This window comes from Ambystoma mexicanum, chromosome 1p (assembly GCF_040938575.1).
Source record: "Ambystoma mexicanum isolate Mex_15411 chromosome 1p, UKY_AmexF1_1, whole genome shotgun sequence".
Lineage (NCBI taxonomy): Eukaryota > Metazoa > Chordata > Amphibia > Caudata > Ambystomatidae > Ambystoma > Ambystoma mexicanum.
In genome coordinates, this window is record NC_090921.1 from 1,231,277,109 (window position 1) to 1,231,293,728 (window position 16,620).

The window sequence follows — 16,620 nt, forward strand, 5'->3', positions numbered from 1 at the left end:
TTCTTTTATCTCTTACTTTCTGTTCTTCCTCTTCTTCTCTTTTCTTTTCAAGCCTGTCTTGTTCTTCGATTGTTCTCTGCCTATTGTATATTTTCTTTGCTCTTCGGCTCTTTCTTCCTTTCTTAACTGTTCTTCCTGATACATTTGCTCTCGTTTTTGTCTACTCTTTCTTTTATACTTGTCTTCTTTCAATTGCTTCTCTCGTTCCCGGTCTTTTTTATCTTGCTCGTCTTGATCTTCCCCTTGCCATACTTCCTCGATGCTCTTCCCATCAAGTCATAGCAATCTCTGACCGCCCACCCATTCGGTATGTATGAGCACTCTCTCGTCAGCTTTATTCTTTTCTCCCTTCCATCTCTTAATTTCTCATTCTATATCTATAGTCATACTCGGCCATTCACGTCTCTCTTTGTCCCGTAAGACTTTCAAGATCACATCCCTTTCTGGAGTTCTCAATACATTTCATAAAAAACATTACTTTTATAGTCAAAAATTGTCACCAATGACATCACACTACGTGGCAAACTACAAAAACCTACTTGAGGATGTGATAGGCTCTCAGGGAAGCTCTAAGGATACATTCCATACTAACGGGGTATTGCTTGGATCTCTAACATCAGGTGGACAACTAAGCCCTCCTCTTGTACAAGTCATCTTCATCGTCATAAAATGCACGACAATTCCATTGGTTACACAAACTATAGGGCTCTCTTGATACATAGTCCTCTACAATTGGTTGGCACGCTTGTACCCTTCTGAAATATTCCACACGCTAGCATCACGCAGGCTACCACTCCAGGTGCAGGGAGGATCGGCGTGGTCATGCCTCACCTCCCAATTAGCCCAAAATCTATTATCACTCTTGCCGTTTTCCATTCAATTAAGGCTTTGAACTTGGCCTTGCAGAGGCTCTCTCTGCCTGAGAATTAAAGCAAGTATGTCATGGTCTTAGCTTCTGGTTTTGGTGTAGCTCGACCCAATGACTATTTTCATCAGACCATGTGACTGGAGACCATGTTTTCGAGCTCTTTGCTGAATGTAATACTATTGAATGATGAACTTTTGGCACCTTCAGTGTTTTTCCATTTCACATCAAACAGAAGTTTCTTTCTCACGTTTATTGTAACTACTTGATGGACAACCAGGTTCACGGCTGCCTCGATTCTTGGTGCTGGGCCAGCCAAGCCTTTCTTGGATCTCTCCTTTGCCATTAGCTGTTTTCCAAACTGCGCCACACTAAAAACCCTTTCCAATCACTGGGTTTCAAGACTTGTTATAGTGCATCGTGGAACATCCAGGTTCTGTACATTCCTATGTATATACATTGGCACATCGCCACAAACTATTCACTACGTAGCCAGCCTTAAAATTACTTTGTCTACTTGCGTTATTGCATCTGTACAAGTGTAAAACAACTTTGCATTTTCTTCAGCATTTCTTTGCATGAGCAGCTTCTTCTCGAGCCCGAAATGTTGCTCATCTTTGAAATCTCCACTTCAGATATTATATAATGTCTATGTTCTTTCGTCTTGCATATCTTTTCTGGGTGCGTCAGTTCTGGTTCACGTGACGTCACCAGTCTTCTTTCTCACTCATTTTCATACTTCTTCCGGGACTTCTTCCAGAAGAACGTTATTTCTTCGTGCATGCATGTAGGGCTTTCGCAATGGATACCTTGTTTCAAGGATTATTTGTGGAACAGGCATTCTCACTGGTACTGCACGTGTCATAATTTCTGGTTCCCAACATATAGGCAACATGGGGGCTGAGCTTTATGTAGGGATATTTGACTCCTCCTCTACAATTGTATAGCATAACATGGCATAGCATAACATAACATATCATACAGTAGCATACCAAACTGAAGAAAGCATAGCATTTCAAAGCCTTATAGACCGTAGCAAAAAACCATAGTGCAGCATAGCACAGCCACGTAGCATAAAACATGCCATAGTGTGGCAAACCACACACATAATGATGTGACCCAGCAAACAGCACCACAAAAGTAGGATGTCCAAAATGAGATATTACACTGGATGCTGCGAGGATGTGGCATAGTGGATTAGGGATATGCCCAGTATGACATGGGGACCTATAACAAGGTAGAAACCCCAGGAACCACAACCATTTTGTCATCTTTCTTTAAATTGCACTGTCTGGTATTCAGGTTGCATTGATAGGCCTCTCTCCCACCATACAGGTCTCTCAAATCTAGCTGTATCCTTCTTTAACTTGCACTGTCTGGTATTCAGGTTGCATTGATAGGCCTATCTCCCACTATACAGGTCTCTCAAAACTGCTGGATGGATGTGGCATAGTGGATTAGGGATGAGCCCAGTATGACATGGGGACCTATAACAAGGTAGAAACCCCAAGAACCACAACCATTTTGTCATCCTTCTTTAAATTGCGCTGTCTGGTATTCAGGTTGCATTGATAAGCTTCTCTCCCACTATACAGGTCTCTCAAATCTAGCTGTATCCTTCTTCAAATTGCACTGTCTGGTATTCAGGTTGCATTTATGGGCCTCTCTCCCACTGTACAGGTCTCTTTAGCTCTATCCTTCCTTAAATTGCACCGTCTGGTATTCAGGTTGCATTGTGCCGTGCCTGGATGGAGTGGTGGGTGTTGGCATGTGCCACGCTTGGACATGGTCATGGGCATTGGCCGGCGTCGCATCTGGACGTTGTCGTGAACGTTGGCCGGCGCCGCATCTGAATGGGATAATGGAGGTCAGCATGTGCCGCGCTTGAATGAAACTGTGATTGTTAGCATTTGCCTAAGTAACCAACCCATTAACAATTTCACCCTTCTGTATACACCTCTCAAACTCAAACCAAACACAACCACAAGCCTATAACACAACAATCCGCACAAACTTCACTACACTGCAACAACTAAACAAACCACACATATACTCGCACAACAGCACACAACGACTAACGACTGGAAAACACCCCAAGCCTAGCCAACGGAGTTACAGGGTTGAGGCTGCCAACAGCACATCACTGCTCCCTTGCACTTTTCCAGGTCGTTCCCACTAACTCACCCCCATCCCTCCCTCCAGGGGACCACTCCGGTGGTGATAGTACGCGGTATAAATATCCTTTAACATTAACAGACATATTCAGGATCAGATGTTGCAATGATTCCCCCTGAGCATTACAAAGACAGCAATTATCATCCTTATACCATTCCATATCGCTATAATGTTGCCTTTGTATGTAACACGTTCAGGCAAAATATCAAAACAAGATATCTATCTTGGATTAGGAGATTTTTTTAAATACTCTGGTGTAATGTTAGGGAGACCAGTGAGATATATTGATAACATGTGAATCCTAGAGGCAGATCTTTTAGCTTCTGTTTCTTTCCAATCTGCCATCCATAAGGCCATTTTACCCCGAACAGGATTTCGACACAGGGAATCCACAGAGAGTTCAAAATTAGCCAAGATTTCTAGGCATTTATCTCTCCACTGATTCAAGTGCCAATGATTCATGCCCACTTCCTTCATTTTTATGATCTGATGTTGTGGTGGACAATACCAAAGTTGGACAGGGATCTTCAAGCAATTCTCATGTGTAGGGATCGGAGGCCCAGTTCATGCATAATAATGGCCATCGGGATCGAGTTTGGGAGTCTTAATATCCTCTTCCAGAATGTACACTCAAGTTTCTCCCAGGTTTCCCAGGGCACCCCAGGCCTGCTTCTCCTGCATAAGTTAGCATTGGCACCCCTTTCTGGTGATAGAAGTTGATGGCCAGGAGGAGTGAAAATGTGCTACATTTCCTCTCGATCAATATACCTTGAGCTGTTAGCTGTTTTGTTTTCAGGATCAGTCTTGATATCCATGCTGTCTCACCCATGCTAGCACGGATCATGATGCCTATGTATTTTGTTGATGCCGTAGGGGTTATTCGATTGTTTCCCAGCTTCCAGCATGGGATTCTCTTTCTCCTCCCTCTTGAGTTTTGAATCTCCAGAATTTCAGATTTTTCTGTGTTAATTTTCAGGCCATTTTGGGGTTTGGGGACCCATCAGAGTTCTATCCAGAAGGACCAGGTCATCAGCATACAGCAGCCAACCCGCCAAATTTCCATTGATCCTTGGGGGACACGATCTGGGGACGTCTAGAACCTCTTTCAAGTCACTGATAAATATGTTGTAAATTATTGGGGGCAGGGGACAGCCCTGCTTTCAAGCCGCTAAAAGTTTCAATATCCTTTGTTAAGTTCCCATCTTGGTCCAGTCTAATCTGCAAGGTAGTACCAGTTTAAAGATATTTGATAGCCACCACCAAATCCTTGGGGCAGCCTCTAGCAATCATTTTGGCCCATAGGCTCTCCCTGTCAATAAAATCGAAGGATGCCTCCATGTCTATACAAGCCTTATAAATACGTTTGTTCCCTTTCAGCATCCTTGTTTGGAGAAGGCTAATAAGTAGAATGTTCAAACCACAATCTATGTTATTAATGAAACCGGTTTGCCTAGGGTCATCATTTTCTGGTTTTGTTATCCACTCCTTTAGTCGCTTCAGTATTATCCCTGCTTCCTGCAAAAACATTTCCTAGGACATCCAGGAGGGAAATAGGCCAGTAGTCTTTAAGATGTAGTCTGTCACCTTTCTTGTAAATAGGCACCACTATCACCTTTTTCCAAGAGGCTGCTGTTCTTCCAAGTTGAGCAATTTTTAAAAATATTTCAGGAGCTTCTTTTAGCATGGTGTTCGTCATGCCATCCGGGCCCGGAGCACGGGTGGTACTTGCCTTAGAGATGATGTTTCTAATTTCATCTCTTTCAAACTCCAGATAGGCAGGTGGTCTTTTTATCAGTCTTTTGACCAAGGAGGTTTTCAAGTGATCAACCCACCCAGATTCATGTATGGGGTTTAGTTGTAATTTACCGTTTAGCAGTGTCCAAAAATTCTTTCGGATTCTTCGTATTCAAAGCCTGCATCATGTGTTCTGCACCATGTTGGTAAATAATGGCTCTATGAGAAATGACCCAGTTCCTATATTGTTGTTTTCTAAACTTCCTTTCCCAACATCTTGTTGTTAATGAGAGAGATCTTAGGCGCCCGAGGTCATGTAATAGCTGACGTTTTTTGTTTGCAATTGTTTCTTCATAAACATGCATTCCCTTAAGACATGCTTTACCACCTCAAACTGATTCTTCCCTAAAAGCGACCAGACAGGTATCGTATTCGATTCCCACTTCCAGCTTCTGTTGCCATGCCCTCAAGGACGCTTTTAGCACTGGAATTGTCCTGGGGGTAATCGGGAGCCTGTTTCTACCAGGTTCCAGGGACAAAATGTATGCTTCCAATTTTTCACATTCCTCTTTTTTATGTCACACTGGGATGGTTTTAGACAGTACAGATTAAAGAGGATGCTGGGATCACGGTCTAATTTCAACTTTTTTTTTGCAGTGCCGGGAGGGCAAGGACTATGTCATCTTCGACATCCCTGATAGACCTTGTCGGAATGTTCGCACTCAGTTGTAAAGTTAATGTTGCAATGTCTTTTACCAGGTGAGCAGCCAGGGCTGTATTCAGTCACACAGGTTTCTCACCTCTCTCCAGGGCAATTTCAGGCTCATTGTTTCACCGATGAAGGGCCGCTAAATTCTTCTGCGGGGACATCGGATGGTCTTCAAGTTTATCAAATGCTGTGCCCCCCCTCTAAAAAGCACAGCGGGGCTCCATTACTATAGACAGCAGGGGTCCCCTTGCAGACTTTGTAAAAACATCATTATTCAAGGGGCCATTCCTCCGCTTCCCGTGTTTCCTTCAGAGGGTTGAGTTTGGTGGTGTTCCTCCCATGGAGCAACGCTCTGCTGTGTACTGTCCAGTAAATCTGCATCTGAAACATTGAGCAAGTCTTCCACTAAGGGTGGAGGGACGGTATTGTTATCCCCCATCCCCTCGGTTCGTTGCTAAATTGAATCCACTGGCCGGAGTCCCTTTCACTGAAGTGCCATTTGATGGTCTTACCTTCTGAGAGAGATTTGCTCCTTGTTTTCAGCTGTACGCTGCCACTCTTTTTACCCAGGGAAACCCCTGGCACTGTTTTGCTTGCCCTGGTGTTAGGCTCACTCAGCCGGGCATTAACACCTGACTTGATTCGTTGATTTACTTCAGGTAGCAAAGGTAATGTGTTGGATGGTAAATCAAGAGCAACCCAAGCCCCACCCTCCACTCGTTCCACACAATCAGCATGCTCCTTAATGAAACCTGCATCAACATCAGTTTGAATAATAACCTCCATCGAAGCAAGGTCCCCACGACTACGAGTAGAAAATGTTTCTGGTAACTTGGTGGGACGCTTGTGGTTATCCTCATTGAGAGCCGCTAGTAAGAGAAAAGTACATGCATGTGCGGGCTCCGTGTCATCACAAGTCGACTGCGCTGAAATAGACGGGGCATCCGTTCCTGAGGTCGCTGAAAGCAGTGCCATGACAGGTGGACGGGGGTGTGTGCCAACGGGAGACGGTGGCACTCTACTTCCCTCAGCTGGCTTTAGTGGCATCAATTTAGTGAGGCCCAGATGATACAGAGGTGCCCCCCCACACCCCATTACCTCCATTCGGCTGGGTCCCGGCTTGGCTGTGAGTCCTTGACAGGGCTCACTGTTCCTGGCATGGAAGCGGCTCCATTCCCACCGCAAACCCTCTGGAAACACTCTGCCAACACTCTGAGACACTCCGCGTTGGGAGTGGAGTGTTTAAAGCTGTAGCCCCTCCTTCTTGCAGGGCAATGAAAATCAGACTCAGCGCCAGTAACACAGTAATAGCGGCAGCATCAGCAGCACCAAGGTTCTTTGTACGGCCAACACTCTGGCAACACTCCGCAATGCTCTGCATCAGGAGTGAAGTGTTTAAAGCTGTAGCCCCTCCTTCTTGAAGGGCAATGGAAATCAGACTCAGCGCCAGCAACACAGTAATAGCGGCAGAATCAGCAGCATCAAGGTTCTTTGTCCGTCCAACACTCTTCCAACACTTCGCTAGTAATGCAGCTGTCATTAGGCATGTATGCTGATTTAGGTATTCAGATTCTCCATAATTGATTTGTGCATGGATTTTGTGAAACACGATTTCTTAACTCTATCACTGTATCTAGAAGAGACCACCAAAACTCTGAAATCTGAAATGCAAGGCAGACACCACAGTCACCCTTTCCATAGCCAAGAGAACTCGTTGCTTGAAATCCTTTACTCCTTTGCTGGCAAACAATAGCTGCCTCAGAGACCGTGTATCTGCACCACAAACCCTGCAGGCATCAGTGAGTCTTATTCACGTGGTTTTAAGGTGCACGTGAGTCCAGGGGGGTCTGCTGATTACAAAGTATATTGCCTGAATGCAATCTGTACCTTTTTGGCAATCTTTGGCTCCACGTTTTCTCCCCTGTGAGCTTCTGGCATGATGCAAATTCCAAAATACAAAGTATGGCAGAGTTAAGGAGCAAGAACTGAAAATGCCGTGACCCCTAAATCTTTCCTACAAAACTATAAGGGACCTTCAGGAGATGTGCAGAGCCAGATATCAAAAAGAAACGTTGGCGGTACTTCCGAAGTTTCCCCATCAGAAATGTGGGGCAGTTTCACGGACGCCCGATTCGCCACGCAGGCACAGTAGCCTCAAACACACTCAGCATAAAGCAGGCAGCCGGAGAAGCCGCGAAAAACAGTCATAATCCATGCATCGAATGAAATCTCCGTGAAATGTCTTTGAAAATGAATAATCTGTGAAATAAAAGGCGCTACAGCGTTTTCGACAATGTGCAGTCAGTTACGCAGGACAGCCGAGCTAGAAGTAGTTTCAGTCATCTACTGTTGATGATAAAGCAGAAGACGCGCTACCGCAACAGGTGACTGTTAAAGTAGGGAAGGCGGTTTCTCGAGATGTTAACGATATGAAACAAGTGCTAATCAACAGATGAGTTTCCTTGTGCTCTGAAGGGCATGGAGCCATCGATTGTGCACGTGTAAATTCTTCATCCAAGTGAAACCGTTGGATGGGGGCAGCAGGAAGAGTTGCTCATGTTTTCCCTTTTGCACGCTTCTTTCTCAAATGGTGTTTTATTATGTAGGTATCTGTTGTCGCGCCTTGCTCGGTACTGGAGGCTCGCTGCGCGGGAATCATACGCGGGACACGGAGCGTTTCATGCAAACGTCTTCTTTATTCCTGTGCTTCCCCGAACTCCCCGAGCCCGCCCCCGTCACGTCACTTCCCTTTTCCCCGTTCCCTCCCGCCCCTGTGTAACCATGGGAGCGTCAACGTGACATCTCCCCCCTTTTTAAACAGTTACCAGTCTCTTTGCAACAGGCGAGGGTCTGGTGGGCTTCTAGTCCATTTCCTCAATCCATCGGCGAGGTCTGTTCCGAGCCCACTGCGGACGAGCCTGACTTGGTCCGGGCGAGGGCCAGCCTTCCACATTGGCACTCGCTATTTCCGGTTCAGCGTCCTCCGAGTCCCACTGATCCGCTTGGTAGGCGTCATCTGATTCGTAGTCCAGATGCATCTGCACCCTGCAGCTCAGTCTCCTGGCTCCGCTGGGTGGAAGCTCTTTGAAATGGGACGAATTCCTCGTGATGGACCCCTCTAACCCTTGGGCAGTGATCATGGACCCCTTTTTTGGGTGACGAGCAAGGGTTCTTCTCGAAAAGGGGCCGTGTGTTTGTGCGTCACTGGTTGTCGGACCGCTACTACATCACCCAACCCAATGGCGGAGGGCTGAGCTCGCCTGCGAGCGTCAGCATACTCTTTCATTCAAGTCTTTGCTGCTTCGTCCCTGTCTCGTACCTCTTGGTCCAGAGTGGGCGACAGTGTGGTGCCTTCTGCTTGGGGGATGCGTGTCTGGGTGTTGCGTCCGAACATCAGTTCGGCGGGTGTCCTTCCAGTGGTTCTGTGAGGGGTTCCTCTATAATCTCTCATCAACTGATTCAGTACCTGCTCATAAGGCTGGCCAGTGAGCCGGGCAATTTGAAGGGCTCTCTTCAGATTGGCCATGAATCTCTCTATTATCCCATTGGCTTGGGGGCATAATGGAGTGACTTTCCTATGGTGAAACCCCATTTATTCTGCAAATTGGGTGAATTGATGTCCACAAAAGGGGGCCCCGTTGTCGGTCTTGAGTACCTTCGGTACCCCGTAGGCCGAGAACATGTGGTCCAGGACGGGGATGACGTGATGCGCTGCAGTGGAGGATATGAGCCACACATCGGGATAGCTTGAGTACTCATCCATCACTGCTAGAACATACTTCCCTCCTTCAATGGGCCCGAAGAAGTCCGCTGCCACAGCCTCCCATACTTTCTGAGGGAGTTCCGACATGATCAGTGGTTCCGGGTGTCGGTTTGGCGTGATCAGGCAGCATGTAGGGCATGCTTTCAGGGTGGCCTCTACTAGCTCATCCATGTGTGGAAACCACACCTTTCGTGGACACCATGCCGCGGTGTGTCTTGTGTGCAAGTTTGACGAACTTTGCCCTCATTGCCTCTGGGATGAACAGTTTGCAGTCCTTTAGGATCATGTGATCTTCTGATACTGCAAGTACATCTTTTACTTGTAGTAGCCGTTCCACGTCTTCCTGCACTTTGCCACCTGCCGCTCTCCCCTTTTCCTTAGCCCTTCGCCACTGTCCTGAATTCAGACCTTCACAGATGATGCGGCAGGCTGGGTCATTTTCCGTATCCCTGGCTAGTGTCTCCATGTGGATCCCCTCCGGGGCGGCCTGGTGAACCAGATATCGTAGATATCTGTCGGCCACTGACGGTTCTGGCATGATTTCCCCCCTCGGCCTTCTGGAAAGAAAATCAGCCGGGTTTTCGCCTTTCCCTGGCCTGTGGACAATCTCAAATGCGTAGTCGTCCATGTGGAGCCGTATTTGTCTGTTACGGAGCTTTCCTATTCCTTTGAAGATCTTGGGGTAAAGGTTGTTCACCATTTCCACTGGGTCTATATATTTGTGCACCATGATGTTGTACAGAATGTGAATTACACCCATGTCCGTGGCTGACTTAAAACTCAGAACGCAACCACTATCTGTCTCGGTGGCTAGTACATGAATTGGCACCTACATTTCATGGCCCTTGTATCTGCACAGACCATTGAACTGTCCCAGGCATCTCAAAGGTGTCTTGGCTCCATATGCGTATATGTTCACGGTTGCCGGGTGCAGTTTGGGTTTTTGTGGGAGGTCGTTATAGACCTTCTCGCTTACCACATTGACAGTGGCTCCAGTGTCTATGAGAAATTCCGTGGGTCTCTCTTGTAGTTTAATGATGAGCGTTGGGCTGTGGGCGGTTGCAGTGGGGTTTCCCAAGGCATAAACGTAGGCCTTCCTCTTTTGGTCGCTCCCTGATGAGCTGGGGTCGGATTCTGTGGGGGACTGTTCCACTAAGTATTGCACGTGGCGCCGGGATCTGCGTTCCGTTCTTGGGCGCATGGTGAGTTTTCTTCTTTCTCTTCTCCTTTGCCGATCTTCTCCCGACTCTCGGTCTCTCTGGTCACCTGCGGTTTGATGCTGAGCAGCCATCGTGTTGGGGCCTGGGTTGTTGCCTGTCGACCCTCCATGCCTGCTTCGAGGGCGAGAGGTGCTTTCCTTGGGCCTGTCTCTGCCGCAATCCCGAAATAGTCTGCAGACTGCTTTGAAGTGACCCTCTTTGCCGCACGAGGTGCACCGTTGGCCTATAGCTGGACATGTTCCCTCATGCGGGTACTCAAATCCGCACTTGTAGCAGAAAAGTTCTTCAGGTTTCCTTTCTAGTTGCAATTTGTTGACGTTCTCCCCTATGGTGGTGTTGCCGAAACTTTCGACCTGGGAGTCGATGGCTCTTTCTACACGTGCCAGCACCAGAATTTCCTCTAGCGTGCGGGACTTCTGTAACAGCCGGAGGGTCTGTGATTCGGACCCTGAGATGATTTGCGATCGTAGTGCTTCGGTATTTGAATAGTTGGCAAAATCACAGTGCTTTAGTTTGGTGCGTAACCGCATCACATAGGCATCTATGGATTCCCCTTTGATCTGCTTGGTGCTATGAAATAAGTGTCTCTCATAATCTACATTGGTATGGGGTGCAAAATATGCTGCTAATGCCTCCTTGAGGTCTTTGATCGAGTCTATGGAGTCTTGGGCCATCTCATCGATTATGTCTCAGGTTGCCGGGCCCACCGCTAGCTTTAAGAGACATACCTGGAGTGCGTCGGCGACTGGGCCTGTGGCTCCCATATACAGGTCGAAATCTCTGATCCATTTGGTCCACCGGGGGCCCATGTTGCTTGTGTCCGTTACGTCAAATGCTCCCGGCATCTGGGCCGCCAGGGTGTCCAGGAGATGATAGGGCATTCCCTTGTGCCTGCCCCCCTTGGCCATCATCTTGTCCTGACATGGTGGCGTTATAGTGCTTGTTATTGTGGATTCCACGAGCCCTTAAATGCGTGGTTTGCCTGGGAGGCTAGTTCCTGCTCTTCCTGTGGGGCGTGGCCCCGCTCTCTGGTGTTGGATGGCCGCCCCACGGGGCACGAGCACCATCAAAGAGGGGGGGGGCACCCTGCTTACTTCATCCAGGGGCTCCTTGGCACTCAGCCTGGTGCACTGTGGCTTCTATGGTTGCCTGCTGGGCTGGGTGCCTGGACTCACGTGTTTTCCGCCCTCCGTGGGCCTGCAGAGCCGGCGTTGCCTCCCTGCAGCGTGGGACACGTTGGTCGTGCTTTCAGGCCAACTGTCCGCGTGAGGTTTGCTACTCCTCTTTGCGGGGTGCCGGGCCTCGCCTGAGGCACTGAAGCGTCCGTCTGTGGGGTGCCGGGCCTCGCCCGAGGCACCGAAGCGTCCGTCCTGATGCGGCACCACCGTCGCGGCCCGGGCCGCGTATGACTCCGCCTGCTGGCTGGGCCCGCAGCTGCGAGCGCCTCTCCTGCGTTAGGGCGGGGGTGGGCTGCTGGGTTCCTAGCAGCGCGGCCCTGCCCCTAATCCCACCTTCGTCGCCATTGTCGCGCCTTGCTCGGTACTGGAGGCTCGCTGCGCGGGAATCATACGCGGGACACGGAGCGTTTCATGCAAACGTCTTCTTTATTCCTGTGCTTCCCCGAACTCCTCGAGCCCGCCCACGTCACTTCCCTTTTCCCCGTTTGCTCCCGCCTCTGCGTAACCATGGGAGCGTCAACGTGACATCTGTTATGGCCGTCAGGAACACAGTTTAAAGAGCACAGCTCCAGCTGTCAGGGCACACGCAGCCAATGGGAAGGATGATGGCCTGCGCATGCGTTAGGCTCGGATTCCCGAGTTTGGCAGTTGCAGCGGCGAAAGAAAGAAGGCAGATTACACTACACTAGACTCTGTATGATCACTTTCCCGGCTGGTGAACGTTGCTGCTGTGCATGGGTGTGCTCCAGAATCAGACAATTGCGACGAATGCGAGATCTTTCTCTCGATTCCTGTCACAGCATCGTTGTGTTAGAAAAGAAAAAAAAGAAAAAATGACAGAAGATAGGAGCTGCACATCACCCCATAATCCACCTGCAAGATGTTAGAGCATGGACAAGAACTCCCTGAAGATGATATGCCAGGTGTGAGCGTATTTCGCAGGCCAGTACCATTGAGTGGCGTCTCCAGGAATTAAATTTAGAAGGGCCACAGACAAAAGTGGGGGGGGCTGCCTATGGAAGGTAATGTGTGACATCACAAGCACTCCTACAGTGATGCTTTTGTTCACACCAACTAGCCACACCCCGCTGCATCTCCCCTCCCATCAGAATGCAGGCACAAAACCATTCAGTGACTAATGGCCCATAATTAGCAGTTTCCTGCACTACATTGTGATAGGAGGGGCTGCAAGCTGCTCTGCATCGAGACAAAAGGAGAGTATTTGCCCTGTGATATGCAGACATTTGCCTTAGTGAGTGTCACAAATAACACCACGAATAGAGAACACAGTCACTGCTCGCCTACGGTAGTGGAGTAAAAAAGGGGGGATACAGGATTTCAGAGGTGACCCAGGCCTCTGCAGTGCCCCCCAATCAACGCCACTGGTACCATTTGACATGCAAGATCAACAATCACTTGGACCACGATGGGAGAAATAGATGCAGCGATTTGAGAATTTCCTAGTGGCTCATGATGAACATGCACCCAATCAATTTGCGAGATTACTACTCATATATCTTGTGGGAGATGACGTATAAGATCTCATCCCACTTTCCCGCCTGATGAGGTCAAAACGTACACCGGTCACAAAGAGGCACCATGCACCTGTTTTGATCAGCAGAGAAACATTGATCATGAGAGGGATACTTTTAACAGTGCATGTCAAGTCACAGGTGAGACCACGGATGCTTTTGCGACCAGGCTTTACAAGCTGGTGGCGCATTGCAACTTTCACAAGTTCACAAGAGAAGAAGCGATATGTTTGAGGATCATTGGCGGCTGACTATCCTCATCGTCCAGAAAACAACTGCTATGAGAACAGCTTCTTCTCACCACCATACTCAGATGGCAGGGCGGAAGCGCGCGCCGACACGCAAGCGAGTCAGATAGAGAGATATAAGGGACCTGCAAAGGAACACATATATATTCAGTGACACAAGGAGTTCAGAACCGCTGCAACTCAAGCAATTCTGCAAGAAACTATGGGCCTCATTACAGGTCGGGCGTTCCGGAATTAACAGTGGCAGTAAACCCGCCGCCACTGTTAATTCCGGACTGCCCGATCCTGAGTCCTGTAGGTGGGAGGTGATGTTTCCACGAGGTCTGACCTGGCGGGTTTAACACAGCTCGCCTGCAGGCGGACATGGAAACACCGGCACCATCACGAGATGGTGCCGGTGTTTCCACTTCCCCATTCCCATTGACTTCTATGGTACTCAATGGGAATGGGGATTTACCGAATTCCTCCTCCGGAATTCCCGGGACACCAGGGTCGTGATGCCCTGGTATTTCCGGGAGTCATGGAGGCGGAATGGTAATACGAGTACGGAGGTGGTAAAACCGCCTGGTTACCACCAGACTCGTAATGAGGCCCTATGTCTCGACAGGCAGATGCAATCCCTGTAGACCTCTGTTTCCACATGAACAAGGTTCGAAATGCCTGGCGTTTGGACAGAGAGGCACCACCCGTGGGAGGGAAAATCACCTAGCAGTCGTATGCAGTACCCCACCGAGTAGACCTAAAGGGCCCAACTATACTCACACGAGGCACGAAAAGAGTGCTCACAACACAGTGCCGAGAAAGGATATGAATACCTGGCGAGACGTGGTAAGGCATGTGTACCAGGTAAAGGGGAGGTCTACTCTGCCCCGTCATTGGGAGGAACAGAGCCTCATGATTATGCCTATATGATGAATGCGGTTACAACATCCGCTGAGAGTGACATCAACATACTGATAGGGGATCACTCGGCAAACTTCATAATTGACACAAGTGCCACTGTCAACGTTATGTGTATGTCAGAATACAAGAAGATGACAAATTCTCCACGTATAATCCCATCAGAGCTAAGGGTGTTTCAATGGGTAGCAAAAGGCCCCATGCGCAACCATGGGAAATTCTCCACCACCCTATGGTATAAGGGATGACATGCTTCTGCAGAACTGCATGTGTTACAGGGTCAAGTCCCTGGAAGCAATTTATTGGGTCGCTCTACTGTACTTGAAATGGACAGTGCGACCGTAACCTACACCATGCAGCATGATAACCTCACTTTGCAGACATTCCCAGCATTGTTCACAGGTCTGGGGTGGCTCAATGGGGACCCAATAACACTACACATCAATGAATCTGTCACTCCTGTCGCTCAGCACCCAAGGAGAATAACCTTTCACCTTCAAGCACAGGTAGAGAAAGAGATAGAGCGCCTGCTCGAACAGGACATAATTGAACTGACCAGTGGCCCTACCCCTGGGTGTCTTATCTAGTGGAAGTTCCCAAAAAAGGCACACCTGGTGCAATATACATATCCATCGACATGAGACAGGCGAACAAAGCCATTGGCCGTGAGAGGCACCCCAGGATGCACCTGGGCAACATGATTAGTTTACTGAACGGAGCCAAGCTTTTATCGAAGCTTGATCTTAACAAGGGCTATCAACAGGTACAGATAGATGAGCAGTCAAGGTATATCACCACATTCGCCACGCATGTTGGTCTATTCAGGTACAAGAGGTTAAGCTTTGGAATCTCCTTGTTGGCAAAGATATTTCAGGAAAGCATAAGGAAGGTAATTCGCTACATCAAAAATTATTTTAGTTACAGCAACAACATTGTGCTGTTCAGAGGAACATGATGAAGCACTACATAAGGTGTGTATGGCATTGGTGGAAGCAGGACTAAATCTGAATCATGAAAAGTTTGCTTTCCACAAAAGGCATCATACGTTCTTTGGACACATATTTTTGCCAAGAGGCAATCAGTCCCGACCTGAGTAAGATGTCAGTGTAGTCAGATCATTCTTCGGGGTGGCAAGTTACTGCAGCAGGAAATTCAGTGATTTCGCCCCAATCAGTGCAACACTCAGAGAACTCACAAAACAAGGATGGTCTTTTCAGTGGTCTCAAGATTGCCAGGAAGCATTTGCACAGATCAAGCAGGACATAGCATCTGCAGAGCACATAGGGTATTTCGATCCAGATCTGTGCACTGATCTAACCGTGGATGCTAGCCTGGTAGGACTAGGAGCCATTCTGGCACAGCACCACCTGGGAAGAGAAACAACAAGAACTGGGGTCGCATATGCCAGCAAAAAGTTATCAGATGTAGAAACGAGATATTCTCAGCTCGAAAAGGAAGGGCTTGCAGTTGTATGGGTGTGTGAGCACTTTCAAATGGTGGAAGGCATTCACCATCATAACTGACCATCAAGCAGTACTGACCATGTATGACAATCTGCAGTGCAAGATGCCTCCCTGCATAGAAAGATGGGATCTCCGATTGCAGGACTTTGACTTCACCATAATGCATAAGCCAGTCAACAAGTATAATCCAGCAGATTCCATGTTGCGGCATCCGCTACCTCGTGACTCAACAGAAACATCCATGGCAGAAGAATATGTGAACTTTCTCATGCAACAAGGAACTCTGAAGGTGATTACGACTGAAACTCTACAAGAACACACTCAACAGGATGGTCTCTTAAAAAGTTAAGAGATATAATACAATCTGGAAGGTGGAGAGAAGCACACAGCAGAGGAACCAGAGACACAACAGAAGAAACAGTGGATCTAACCGCATTTAAACAGGTGCAAGAGGAGCTGTCAATATCAGCAGATGGCCTTGTGATGTGAGGGAACTGAATGATAATTCTGAAGAATCTACACCACTCTATTGAGCTTGCACATGGAGGACATAGGGGGGTGTGGCCACCAAGCAGCAAATTAGGCACACCATGTGGTTCTTCAGAATAGATGAAATGTTGGACATGTCCGCACATGTCATCTCTGCCAAAGCACCTGGGGAGCTAATACTCCTGAGCCACTCCGGATGTCTGAGTTGCCGAAGCGACCTTGGACACATCTTGGCATAGATTTCTTTGGTATAAATAAAGTTAAAGGGTGCCTGGTATAAATCTTTGGTCCTCCAGGTGAGATTATATGGAAATAACGAAAAATTGACCAATAGATAAATGATA